Here is a 12,772-nt window from a genome sequence, read left to right on the forward strand (position 1 = left end):
GTGGCAAGAATACTGGTGTGAACAATTTGGGAATGCCTCTCTCTTCATGAAATTTACATTTTGGTAAAAGAAACAGAAAACAAAATAACTAAACAAAGAAGAAATAAGGTTCTTTAAATTTGTGATAAGTGCCATGGATTAAAAAAAAAATAAGGCAATTAGATAAAGAGTAACAGAGGTCTCAGGAAGAGCTACTTTAGAAAACATACTCAGGAAAAGCCTCCTCAAGGAGGTGATATTAGAGCAGAGACCTGAAGGCTGAGAAGGATGCAGCCTTAACAGAGTCAGTAAAAGAGAATTCCAGGCAGAGGGAACAGAAAGTGCAAAGTCCCTGAGGTAAGCAAGAGACTAGGCCATTCAAGGCAGAGTGGTTGCAGCATAGTAAGTGAAAGAGAATGGAGCATATGAACTTAAGAGGAAGACAGGGACTAGATCATAAAGGCTTTTGTATTTGATGGTGAGGAGTTTGGATTTTATTTTATATGAAATAGGAAAATAATAGATGATTTAAGCAGAGCATTGACATGATTAGATTTAAATGTTTAAAATTCACTCTGGTGATGTAGAAAACAGATTAAACATGGGAGGGGTGGAAAAAGGGAGACCAGATAAGAGAGCTTGTCAGTAGCCCAGGAAAAGTTGATGGTGCCTTGGAGTAGGGGATGACAGTAGAGATGGAAAGGAGAGGATGGATTTGGGATATATTCTTCAGGTAGAACTGACATGACTTGGTTACAGACTGGAAGTAAGGGATGAGAAAAGGGGAAAAGTCCAAAGTGACTCTTAGATTTTAGGTTTAAGCAACTGGTTGGAAGGGGATGCTTTTTATTATTATAGGAATAAACTGAAGAAAAATAAATGGTGGAGATGGGAAAATTTGGGGCATATTAAGATGCCTATTAGACTGGCAACGAGTAGAATGGCCAGTACCAATTAGATTCTTAATTCTGGGGCTCAGAGAAAATGTTTGGGCTAAAGGTACACATTTAGAAGTCATCAGCATAAGGCGGGTCAAAATCATAAAATGGAAAGGGAGAGCATATCAAGAAAATGTAGTCAATGAAAGGAAGAAGACCCAGGACTGGTCTTGGACACAATCTCATTTAGAGTTTGGATAGAAGAGGAAAAAGCCAGTCTTCACAATACATTGAGCAAGAGGAATGCACTTGGAATAATCAGAAAACCATTTTATTCTTTTTCTCCACTACCTGTTCAAACCATCCCCTTGGTGGAACTACTGCTCCTTGCACAAAATCAAGGACAATTTTGTGACTTTTTTAGACATTCTTAAGTAATAAAAAACCATCCAGTCACCTGTGGTCAGACACGCACACAGAGTCTAATTTCAGTAAGTAATATGAATGGTCCAAAGTAATAACCAAACCTTCCAAACTCATGAGTTGAAGTTTCTCCCCCAGCTTAGGCGGGCTCCAACCTGGCCGTCTCTAGTGGGAGAAGAGAGTATAGATGGATCTTTATTTCTCTCCCCTAAAATGTGCAGTCCCCTTCCCCCTCACTAGGCTGCTCCTTATTCCTCCAGGGGTGAAGCAGAGTGGGGAGGGAGAAAAGGTATAAAGGCAGGAAAGATCTTACTTGACTAGTCTAGTTATGAACTAAACAAAGATACCTGGGCTTGGCAGGTATTTAGAACTTATTCTTTTTCCCATGGGACTATTTATGATTTTGGTTTTTGTTTTTTTTTAGAGACTCCACCATCTCAGGAAATCTTGCAATGGCAGTCCCCTTCTGGAGGTAAATGCATCTCCTAGAGCCGGTCACTTAAAATTCTTCCCTCACAACCTCGGAATTCAATAGTATATCTCCAGGGTTTGTTTGTGGTTTGTTTATTTGTTTTTCTCCAAGGAGCCCTCTTGGGCAGGATCTAAGAAAACCCCACGCCTGCTCTCTACGTGTGTACTACATCAGGTCCATGGGAAGCACTCAAGCCTCATTTGCCTAAAGCTCTGGAAGAACAGCCATCCTCAACACAGCATCTCTTTGCCATCAGAGGAACCACCATCCATGGTCAGACTCCAGTCCTCTGTGCCCCACTCTCCAAGTGCTCCCCAGTAAAGCCCATTTCACCAAGCTAGCAGAGAAGAGCAAGCATTCTCACTGCTTCCCTACTGTGAAGGAAAACTTACATTGCAGATCTCTCTAAAGTAATTTTCTCTCCAATTTCCTATGCACTTTGATATCTTCAACCTTTTTCATAAACTGCAGGTATTTAATCAACTAAGGGACATAAAACCCACTCTTGGCTGGTCCTTTGCAAGTCCTAGCTAATTATCTCCTTGAATCATTTTCTAAGATTGTGTAAGGAAGACTAAGCTGAAGAAAAAATAGGACGAGTCCTGTTTTTCAATCGTGTGTACCTAGAAAACTGAGAAAGAGAACCAAAGGGAAAAGTAAAACCTGGAGAATATGATATAGCAGAAGCTGAAGGGCACCCAAGTAGTCACATGTCGCTAAAAGGTGGAAAAGATGAAGACAAAAAATACTCACTGAATTTGGTGGCCTGTGCCACTCCATTTCAGTGTAGTGTTAGGGGAAAAAGTTAAATTGATATGTTAGATACTTCCCCAGAACCTGTTCTCGGCTTCTTCCTTGCAAACAAAACCCCTACAGCCAGCTCCATTGTAAATCCTGATAGGTCCAAGTCAACCACTACAATCTACTTTCCTCTGGCAATGATTCCCTTAGGAATGTGCTTGTGATACAATTCTGGCCCAGATGTGAGGGGAAATCTGTTGGAAGATTTCTTAGAGGTCTCTTTTTTCTTAAGAAGAGCCACAAGGAGAAGGCAGCTCCTCACTTACACTGGCTATCGTCATTTCTACATGTGACATTTAGTTCTGTGGAAACCATCTTGGTAAAAGCCTGAGGATAAAGCCAATGCCAAAGAGGAGGACAGAGCCAAGATAATTGCCCCAAAGCAGAGCCAGAGCCCATGCCCAGAGCCCACTCTACCTGTGGGGTTCTTGTTATTTAAACTCATAAATCTCCATTTTATTTTACACAGTTGATTCAGAATTTTCTGTTATTTAATGCCAAAAGAATCCTGAAGATAAAGAGGAGGCTTAAGGGAGGTGAAGAATTGGAGGCAGAGCATAGGTAATTCTTTTGAGATGTTTTTCTGGAAAGAGAGGCAGAGAAATGTTCTGACAGCTGGAAGGGGATGAAGAATCTAGTGAAGACTTTTTTAAAGATGGGAGACACAATAGCCAGGTTGTGTGTGCGTGATACCTACTGATGGGAATGATTCAGTAGAAAGGAGAGAAGGCAGAGCTGCAAGCATCTTCCTGCCACCTCACTTAAAGTGCACAGCCTTTCCTGGAGTCTCCCTCACTTATCTTGCTGATGCCCCCACAAAAAAAAGGGCCACCAGTTCTCACAGTATTGTTTCCATTGTCTGACTACAACTGCTTGCATGCTCCCTCCCTAGTGGTCTGTTAGTGGAATCCCTCCAGCCATCTCTGAGCTTTTTCTTTGTCAGGAGTAAAAGCAACAGCTGATCTCTGCAGGGTGGGTCTCTCTAGGACAACCTCTGCTCAAGCAGGAGTCCAGCTTTTTATTTTCTTGAGGTTCTTCCCAAGGAGATCCCAATCTTTCAAAGTTTTACTTCCCCTCACAGGGAAACACAGGCTACTCAAGAGCCCAGCTTGCAGTTAATTGCTTATCCTCCAACCTGAGCCTGCCCCTAAGCCCCACTTCACCCAGGGCTGCAGGCAGCTCAACTTAATGAAGTTTGTTGTTACTTAACCCCCTCCCTCCATAACATTTTACTTTCCAGTTACAGTTGCACAAAAGGACATGCACTCGTGTCTGTTGGAGTATATAGCCCCTCTCCTCCAAGGTGGAAAGCCTGGTCTTCAGGTCATCTGCTCTCTCCCCTCCCTAGCCTACTGAAGTCATATACAAATTAACTTAGGGTACCAGGTATTTCCCCAGAGGAACAGAAAAATGCAGTCCCAGCTGGCGCTTGAGCTACATTTGACTGCATATTTACTGAACAACGGTGATCCAAAAGGGCATTGCTGTAAAGCATTTCCAGTAAAAATATAAAAACAATGCAAAGGACCAAGTCAAGAACAATGTCGATTTGCCTTTCTATTGCTTCCTGTCCAGAGTAATGATTTGTTCCACATTTCACTTCCCCTACTCATTTAACAGTAAAACAAGATATGTAGCCTAAAATGTTTAACACACAGGCTATTAGGTATGATTATCTACAGTCATATAGGAACACCTGGTAAAAGCCAGACAACTGAGTTTCATTTCCCTATAAAATTTTAACAATTTGTTAACCAAAACATTACAATTAACCAAAATATTTTAAATATCTAAAACCAGCTCCCTTTGTTGATTAAATTCAAATTGATTTACTAGTTCTTGTTTTACCACATTTTCCTACTAATGTAATTTTGGCTAAAATATAGACTGTGTTTAAGTAAAGAGAAACAAACCAGCCAAATACTCACTTTCTAAAATCTTCACACTTACCTGTAATCACTAGAATGATATTTTCCACTTAGAACAATAACTTAAACTAAGTCACACTTGAAATTTTTAATGATTTAGAGTAAAGAATTTTAATACTAAATTAGTTTACTCTCCGGGTTTGTTATATTAAAATTTGCACCTGTGCATAATTTAAGATTTAGCTGTCTCATATCCTTTTTTAGAATAGGGCAGTTATTAATTAATTAAATATTTTTGTGATGATCTTTCTCCAGATGATGAGTCCTTGCAATGAACATCAACAATATATGGCTGTGTGGAACTCTACTCAGTGCTCTGTGGTGACCTAAACGGGAAGGAAATCCAAAAAAGAGGGGATACATGTACACGTACAGCTGATTCACTTCACTGTACAGCAGAAACTAACACAACATTGTAAGGCAACTATACCCCAATTAAAAAAAAACACAATAATTTATGGTTGTAGGAGACTCCTTTTGGGATTCTCCCCTGAAAACTGCCCTTTCTCATGGGGGTAATTTCCATATACATGTTCTTGCTGATTTCACTTTCTTGGCCACATTTGATTGGCCCAGAGACAGACACCCAGCCAAGCTGGGCCAATCAGATTTTCTCTTATAGTAATTTGGAATTGTATATAGCCATTCTAGTCAGGCTTTATGGGTACTTAAGAGGATCGATGGGACACAGAGCAGACAAAAAAGCAAAGGAAAGAAAAGAATGAAGCACACTCCCAGAGAGAACAAAAATAAAAGACCATGGGACCTCAAAAAGAGAGGTAAGGAAGGAGAGACAGTTTGGTTTCTGGTGGCTTTCCAGCACGTAATCTGGTACCTCAGAGGCTCTCTTTCATTTGGTTCTCTGAAATACCCTTGTAGACTTGTGTATTTATTTAGTTTATGAAAGTTTAAGTGAGTTTCTGGAACTTTGAATTAAATCTTCTCTAAAATGACAATGAAGCCCTCAGGGCCTTCTAAAGTATAGAGGGCAACTGGCAACAAGAACAACGCTAAATTTCAACAATACACTTTCTTGAGTTCCTGGGTCTGATCTTTGTTTCTTTGATATGTTAAGCACTTATATAGACTGACTAATGCTTTCAAAGTGTTTCTGACCACAACACACAGAGTGACATCATCAAAATGGTGAAATAAGAGTTTTCTACTATCTTTCCCCCAAAGGTCACTGATTCTGACAATCACCAATGGACAAGAGTGCCTCTGTGGAATTCCAGGAGTCCAATGGAAAAGTTACAGAACAAGGTTGGAGAAAAAAAAAAATCTGATGTTGGACACATTGATGAGAGTAAGAGGAAACAGTTTCACTTTACCTGTGTCACCCCTCCCCCAAGGCAGCACAACTCAGTGCCAATAGAGACCTACTCAGCCCATGATTTCTCCCACAGGAGAAAGTGAGAGTGTGTACCTAGCTTCCCCAGCTGTGTAAGATGCTGCTAGAGACCCGTTCTTTCTCACCGCATCTAGAATATTTCGGAGTGCTGCATGACTTGGGGACAGAAAGTGGCCAGTAGACCAGCAAACGGGGCTCTTGGAGGGTATCAAAGGGACAGAGGTCCTATTAACTGTGTCATGGACTCCATCAGGAAGACTTTCCATGAGCTGTCAGGGATACCTCGCCTGCAGATCCCCCAAATGGCCCACAGGAACCCACAATGCTCCACATGCCTCACCCACACACACCCTACCCCGTTGCAGGCTCCCTGTGTGCACCCTGGAGGGAAGGGAGAGTGAGCCTTTGCAGACAGCTAGTGAGCACACACAGAAAGCCGGCCCAGCACTTCAGAACTGGGAGAAAGTAAACAAATTTGTGCTTTAAGCACCACCCTAGGGGAAGCAAACAGGAGGCTATCAGCATCCAGCCTGGTTTTGCATACAGTCTTAAGAATTACCCCCACCACCCCTTCCTCCATGTGAGGACAGAGCGAGAAGACGCCATCTATGAACAGAGAAGTGGGTCCTCACCAGACACTGAATCTGCCGGCCCCTTGATCTTGGACCTCCAGCCTCCAGAACTAGGTTGCTGCAAAAGAGGAGGAGGAGGAGCAGGAGGAGAAGGAAAAGAATAAGAAGACCATCAGAACGTCTTGGCCTGGTGATGGGAGCATAACCAGGAAACCTAATGATGCTTAAACGGGAGCTGCAAAGTGACAGGCATTCACTGGCAAGAATAGTTTTAAATTTTAATGAAATCCAGCCTATCAAGACTTTCTTTCATGGATTGTGCCTTTGGTGTTGTATCTAAAAAGTCATCCCCATACCCAAGGTCATCTAGGTTTTCTCCTATGTTAACTTCTAGGAGTTTTATGTTTAGGTCTATGATCCATTTTGATTTGATTTTTGTGAAGCATGTAAGGTTTGTGTCTAGATTCTTTTTTTTTTTTTTTTCTGTATGTGGGTGTCCAGCTGTTCCAGTATCATTTGTTGGAAAAGCTACATTTGCTCCATTATACTGCTCCTTTGTCAAAAACAGTTGACTCTATGTGTGAGCCTGGGCTTTCTATTTTGTTTCATTGATCTGTCTGTTATTTCACCAGTGCCACACCATCTTGATTACTGTGGCTTTCTAGTAAATCTTGAACTCAGGTAGCATCAGTCCTCAATCTTGTTCTTCTACTTCAATATTGTGTTGATTCTTCTGGGTCTTTTGACTCTCCTTAAAAACTTCGGGATCAATTTGTCACAATCCACAAAATAGCTTGCTGGGATTTTGATTGGGGGTTGTGTGGAATCTATAGATCAAGTTGGAAAGAACTGACAAATTGACACTTTTGAGCCTTCCCATCCATGAATGTAGACTGTCTCTCAATTTATTTAGTTATTTGATTTCATTCATCAGGATGTTGTAGTTTTCTCATATAAATCTTTAAGTCTTTTGTTAGAGTTACACCTAAGTATTTTATTAGGGAGGTTGTTAATGTAAATGGTATCGTGTTTTTAATTTCAAATTCCACTTGTACATTGCCAGTATATTGGAAAGCGATTGACTTTTATTTATTAACCTTGGACACTGTAACTTTGCCGTAATTGCTTATTAGTGCCAGGAGGGTTTTTTTGGTTGATTCTTTGGGATATTATTAATTTTTTGCAAATGTATTTAACTTCTTAGAACAGCAAGATATTTGAATGAAAAGGATTATGAAATTTTCACCAATAGAGGTTAAATGACTGTCCCAAGCTCAAATTAATGTCATTTTGTCAGTTTTCACAGTGCTTATTTTCCTAGTTTCTTTGATGCTCTAGGACACTATCATTGAATTCTTTGTGTCACTGCCAGCAGTTCTTTATAAACAGGGTAATCGAACTTGTTCTGCATTCAGATGGTCACGCACTCAACGTGAGGGGTGTTGATGTCTTGGCTGAAGATTTCCTCCAGGGTGGAAATTAAGCCAATTGTATTGTATTGATTGTCACATTCACGTTGTGAACTGTTCTCTCAAGGTTCACTTCCCATAACTTGCACTAGAAGTAAAGAAAAAAAAAAAAAAAGAATTACCCCCACCAAGAAAGAACAAGAAATGTGGAGTAGAGATATCCGTAGAAAAAGTCTGAGAAAGTGTCAGAATCCCTAAGAGGGCAGAAGGTAGTTCTATTTCTCTCCCAAGCCAGTCAGCAAGGACTGAAGGAGGTGACTGCTTCTTCAAATGCAAAGATAATAATGCAAGACTTAAAGAAACATGAAAAATCAAGGAAACATGGCACTACCAAAGGAATACAGTAATTTTCCAGTAACTGACCCCAAAGAATTGGAGAACTGTGATTTGCCCAATAAAGAGTTCAAAATAGTTGTTTTAAGGAAGTTCAGTGAACTACAAGGAAACACAGAAACACAATTCAACAACATCCGGAAAACAATACTTGAACAAAGTGGGAAGTTTAAAAGAGAGATAGGAATCATAAAAAAGAACCAAGTAGAAATTCTAGAGATGAAGAATGTAATGAATGAAATGCAAAACACAATTAAGAGCATCAACAGCAGATTGGATCAAGCAGAAAAAATCTGCGAAGTAGAAGACAGGTCATTTAAAATTATCCAGAGGAGAACAAGGGAAAAATGAATGAAAAAGAGTGAAGAAAGTTTAGGTGATCTATGGAACACCATTAAGATAATATTCTAGGCATTATTAGAGTCACAGAAGGAGAAGAGAAGGAGAAAGGAGGGCAAAGCTTATTTAAATAAATAATGACTGAGAACTTACTAAATCTGGGGAGAGATTTAGACATCCAAGTTCAGAAAAATCACAGGTCCCCAAAATAGTTCAACTCAAAAAGATCTTATCCAAGATATAATAAAACATTCTAAATTCAAAGTTAAAAAAAGAATTTTAAAAGCAGCAAGATAAAAAAATCCTCACATACAAGGGAACTCCCATAAGACTATCAGTGGATTTCTCAGCAAAAACCTTGCAGGCAAGGAGACAGTGAGATGATATATTCAAAGTGCTGTGAGAAAAAAGCTGCCAGTCAATACTTTACCCATCAAAGTTGTCCTTTAGAAATGAAGAAGAGAAGAAGACTTTTCCAGACAAGCAAAACCTGAGAGAGTTCATCACCACTAGAACTGCCTTACAAGAAATGCTGAAAGGAATTCTTCAAGTTGAAATGAAAGGATGCTGTTAGTAACATGAAAATATACAACATGCTGGTAAAGGTAAGTATACTGTCAAATTCAGAATACTCTAATATTAGAATATGGTGCTGTGTTAATCACTTAACTCTAGTATAAAGTTAAAGGCCAAAAGTATTAAAAATAAACATATCTATAATAATTTGTTAATGGATACACAATATAAAAAGATGTTAAGTTGTGACATCAAAAACATAAAATGTGGGGGGAGAGTAAAAAGGGTAGAGTTTTTATATATGATCAAAGTTAAATTGTTATCAGCATAAAACAGACTGTTATATCCATAGAACATTTTGTGTAAGCCTATGGTAACCACAAATTAAAAACCTACAGTAGATACACAAAATATAAAGAGAAGGGAATCAAAGCACACCATTATGAAAAATCATCAATTCACAAAGGAAGACAGCAAGAGAGGAAAAAAGGAACAGGGGAACAAAACAGCCAGAAAGGAAGCAACATTTTGTAAGGCTATAGCTGCCAGAGATAGTGATTCCTCTGATGGATCTGGGCAAAGTAAATTGAAAACCATCTGGAAAGGATTCTCCATTCTACGTGCCATTAAGAACATTCATGGTTCATGGGAAGAGGTCAAAATACCAATGTTAACAGGAGTTGGGAAGAAGTTGATTCCAGCCCTCATAGATGACTTTAAGGGGTTTAAGACTTCAGTGGAGGAAATAACTGCAGTGGTGGAAATAGCAAGAGAACTAGAATTAGAATTGGAGCCTAAAGATGTAAGTAACTGAATTGCTGCAATCTCATGATAAAACTTTTCAGTATTTTTTTCTCTCTGTGCCTCATTTTGAATTTGAATTTGAATTGATATGGCTTCAGGTTCACTGATTTTTTTTTCTTCTGTCGTATCTTATCTGCTGTTAATCTCATCTACTACTTTTTCATTTTACATATTGTATTCTTCATCTTTAGAAGTTCCATTTGGATCCATTTTGCATCTTCCGTTTCTATCTCAGGTGTTCCTTTACCTTCTTAACCATATAGAATATATTTATAAAAGCCGATTTAACATTTTTGTTTTCTCATTCCATCATCTCTGTCATTTCTGGGTCTGTTACTATTGGTTGACTTTTCTCTTGCTTGTGGATCATATTTTCCCACTTCTTTGCATACCTGGTAATTTTTTTATTGGATGCCCGACACTGTGAATTTTATACTTGGGTGCTGGGTTTTGTTTAATATCCTCAATTAGCGTTGGATTTTGTTCTGGTGTACAGTTAAGTTACCTAGAATCAAGTTTGTTCTTTTCAAAGCTTTCTTTGAAGCCAGAGTAGCCTTTAGTCTAGGGTGAATTTAGTCTCACTACTAAGGAAATACCCTTCTGGCATCTCTAGTTGATGCCTTAGAAATTCTGAGATCTTTCTACTCTGGCTGCTGGAACACAAACTATGCCCAGCTCTGTGTGAATTCCAGGAATTGTTCAATTTACTGCTTTGTGGTGATCCTTTCCATAGCCTCAGTAGTTCCCTCTCACACATGTGCAGGTCACTCGGCCAAAGGCTTAAGGGAATCCCTCTGAAAATATCCAGAGCTCTTTCTTTGTGCATTTCCCTCCTCTCCAGTACTCTGCCGCCATGAGTTCTAGCTACATTAACCTCTCTGAACTCCAGTTTACATATTTAGCTCAGAGAGTTCCTTCTCCCTGCACTGAGTCCATCCAGGCAGTACACTGAGTCAACTGTAAAACTCACCTCATTTGTTTTCCTTCTCTCAGGGGCCACAGATCTGTTCTATCTGCTGACCAAATTCCAAAAACTGTTGCTATATACTTTGTCCAGTGTTCTAGCTGTTAAAGGCTAGAAGGTAAATCCAATCCCTATTATTCAATCATGTCTGGAAGCAAAGTCAGCTCACGGAAATCAGACAGGAATCACCCCTTTTATTTAAAATACCACTAATAATTATGGCAAATATTATTAGTCAGGACAAAAAAAAAGAAAAAAGAAAAAAAATCAAGGTAACACTACTATGTATTTAGCAAATACAAACATACTACCTATATTGTGCCAAGACTATTTCTGGTCATGCGAGTCTTAATGCAGTTCTTTGAGGGTTGTAATCAAGAAGAGTAAAATGTTCCAGTCCTCAACACACAGGAGATCTTGGAGAACCTATGTACAGAAGCCAGTGAGAGGATGGTCCACACTTCTCTGCCTATTTTAATCAACACTTAATCATGAAGTTACAATCATGCTGCCCTCTTATCCTTCATTTTATTACCACTAAAGATCCTATATATCATATTTTTCTTATTTTTAAGTGTATACTGTTCCTGCATGTTCACTACAGAAAAAAATCAGAACATACAGATAAACTAAAATGGGAGAAACATTCACCCAAAATTTAGATAGAGATTACAGGAGATAACAATTAAAATACCGTAAGACATTTTAAAAAACTAAAACTCCTTGGTGAAATTTAATAAACCAAAACTACCAAAAATATGAATGACCATTTAAATAAACGTAATCATAATTATGAAATCTGTTTGATATGGAGCTAAAATTAGGAAAAAATGACAAATAAAATTGAATCAAGAGCCAAGAACCCAGAAATAGATTCAAAACACCAGACCTGAAGCACCTACTACACAAAATAAGTAACACATATGAAACATTAAATAAATATTGGCAAATGAATTAATATTGTCTTTAACACACACTGTTCACTATTTTAAGCTGCAGGTGTATTAAAGAACTAAATATTTTAATAAAATTTTTATTTTAGTGTATCATAGATAAGTTTAAGAGTATTAAAGAAAAATAAAATGTATTTCTATTATAAGAGATATATTTTATACATAGATATATATCAAAACCTCAGTGCAATGAAATGGAATAGGACCCAACCACAAATATGCAGACTGGGGAAAAGTATACAAGGCAAATGTGACTGAAAAAGCTCATAAAAATTCTGAGAATTTGAACCTTATATAAAAGAGCAGGTCTCAGCAGCCACCACAAATGTAAACATTTTAAAAGTATCATTATCGCCCAGACTTTGGAAATAAATACACTTAGGTGTCACATTTGCATTTCAAATTGGTCCAATTTTTCTTAGCACCAATTGGCAGGCTACAAAGCTGTTTACACATTTGACCTAATTATTTCACTTCTAGGAATACAGCACCAAAGAAGTTTGCATTCTGGGCAAAAGCTTTTATGCTAGTACTGTTTTGAATAGTTTAGACAAACAATCCTTAGAAAACTGAGAAACTTCAAAAACTACAGCTATAGTAAGTATTTAATCAAACTAAGACACTTTAGTTTGATGGAATAATATGCAAAACCATATTAACAATTTTAGCCACCTATTGAGCACTTGCTATGTGTCAAGTACTGTGCTGAGTGTTTTAAATATCCTATTTTGTATTTTCATTTAATTGCTTAATAGTCTGTATCTTAGGTACATATTTACAGATGGAGAAATTAAGGCTCAGAAAGGTTATGTAATGGGCTCTGCAATTAATAATAGCAGACAGACAAATCAGGTCTGTCTGACTCCAATACCTTTCAAGAACTCTTTCCACTTTATCATGGAGTTGCAGGACCCAAATAGGGCAAGCCCCAAAATTTGTAGAAAAAGTCAGAAGACATAAACCTTTGAGACCAAAAGGATGCGGTATTCA

This window comes from Balaenoptera acutorostrata, chromosome 4 (genome assembly GCF_949987535.1).
Source record: "Balaenoptera acutorostrata chromosome 4, mBalAcu1.1, whole genome shotgun sequence".
Lineage (NCBI taxonomy): Eukaryota > Metazoa > Chordata > Mammalia > Artiodactyla > Balaenopteridae > Balaenoptera > Balaenoptera acutorostrata.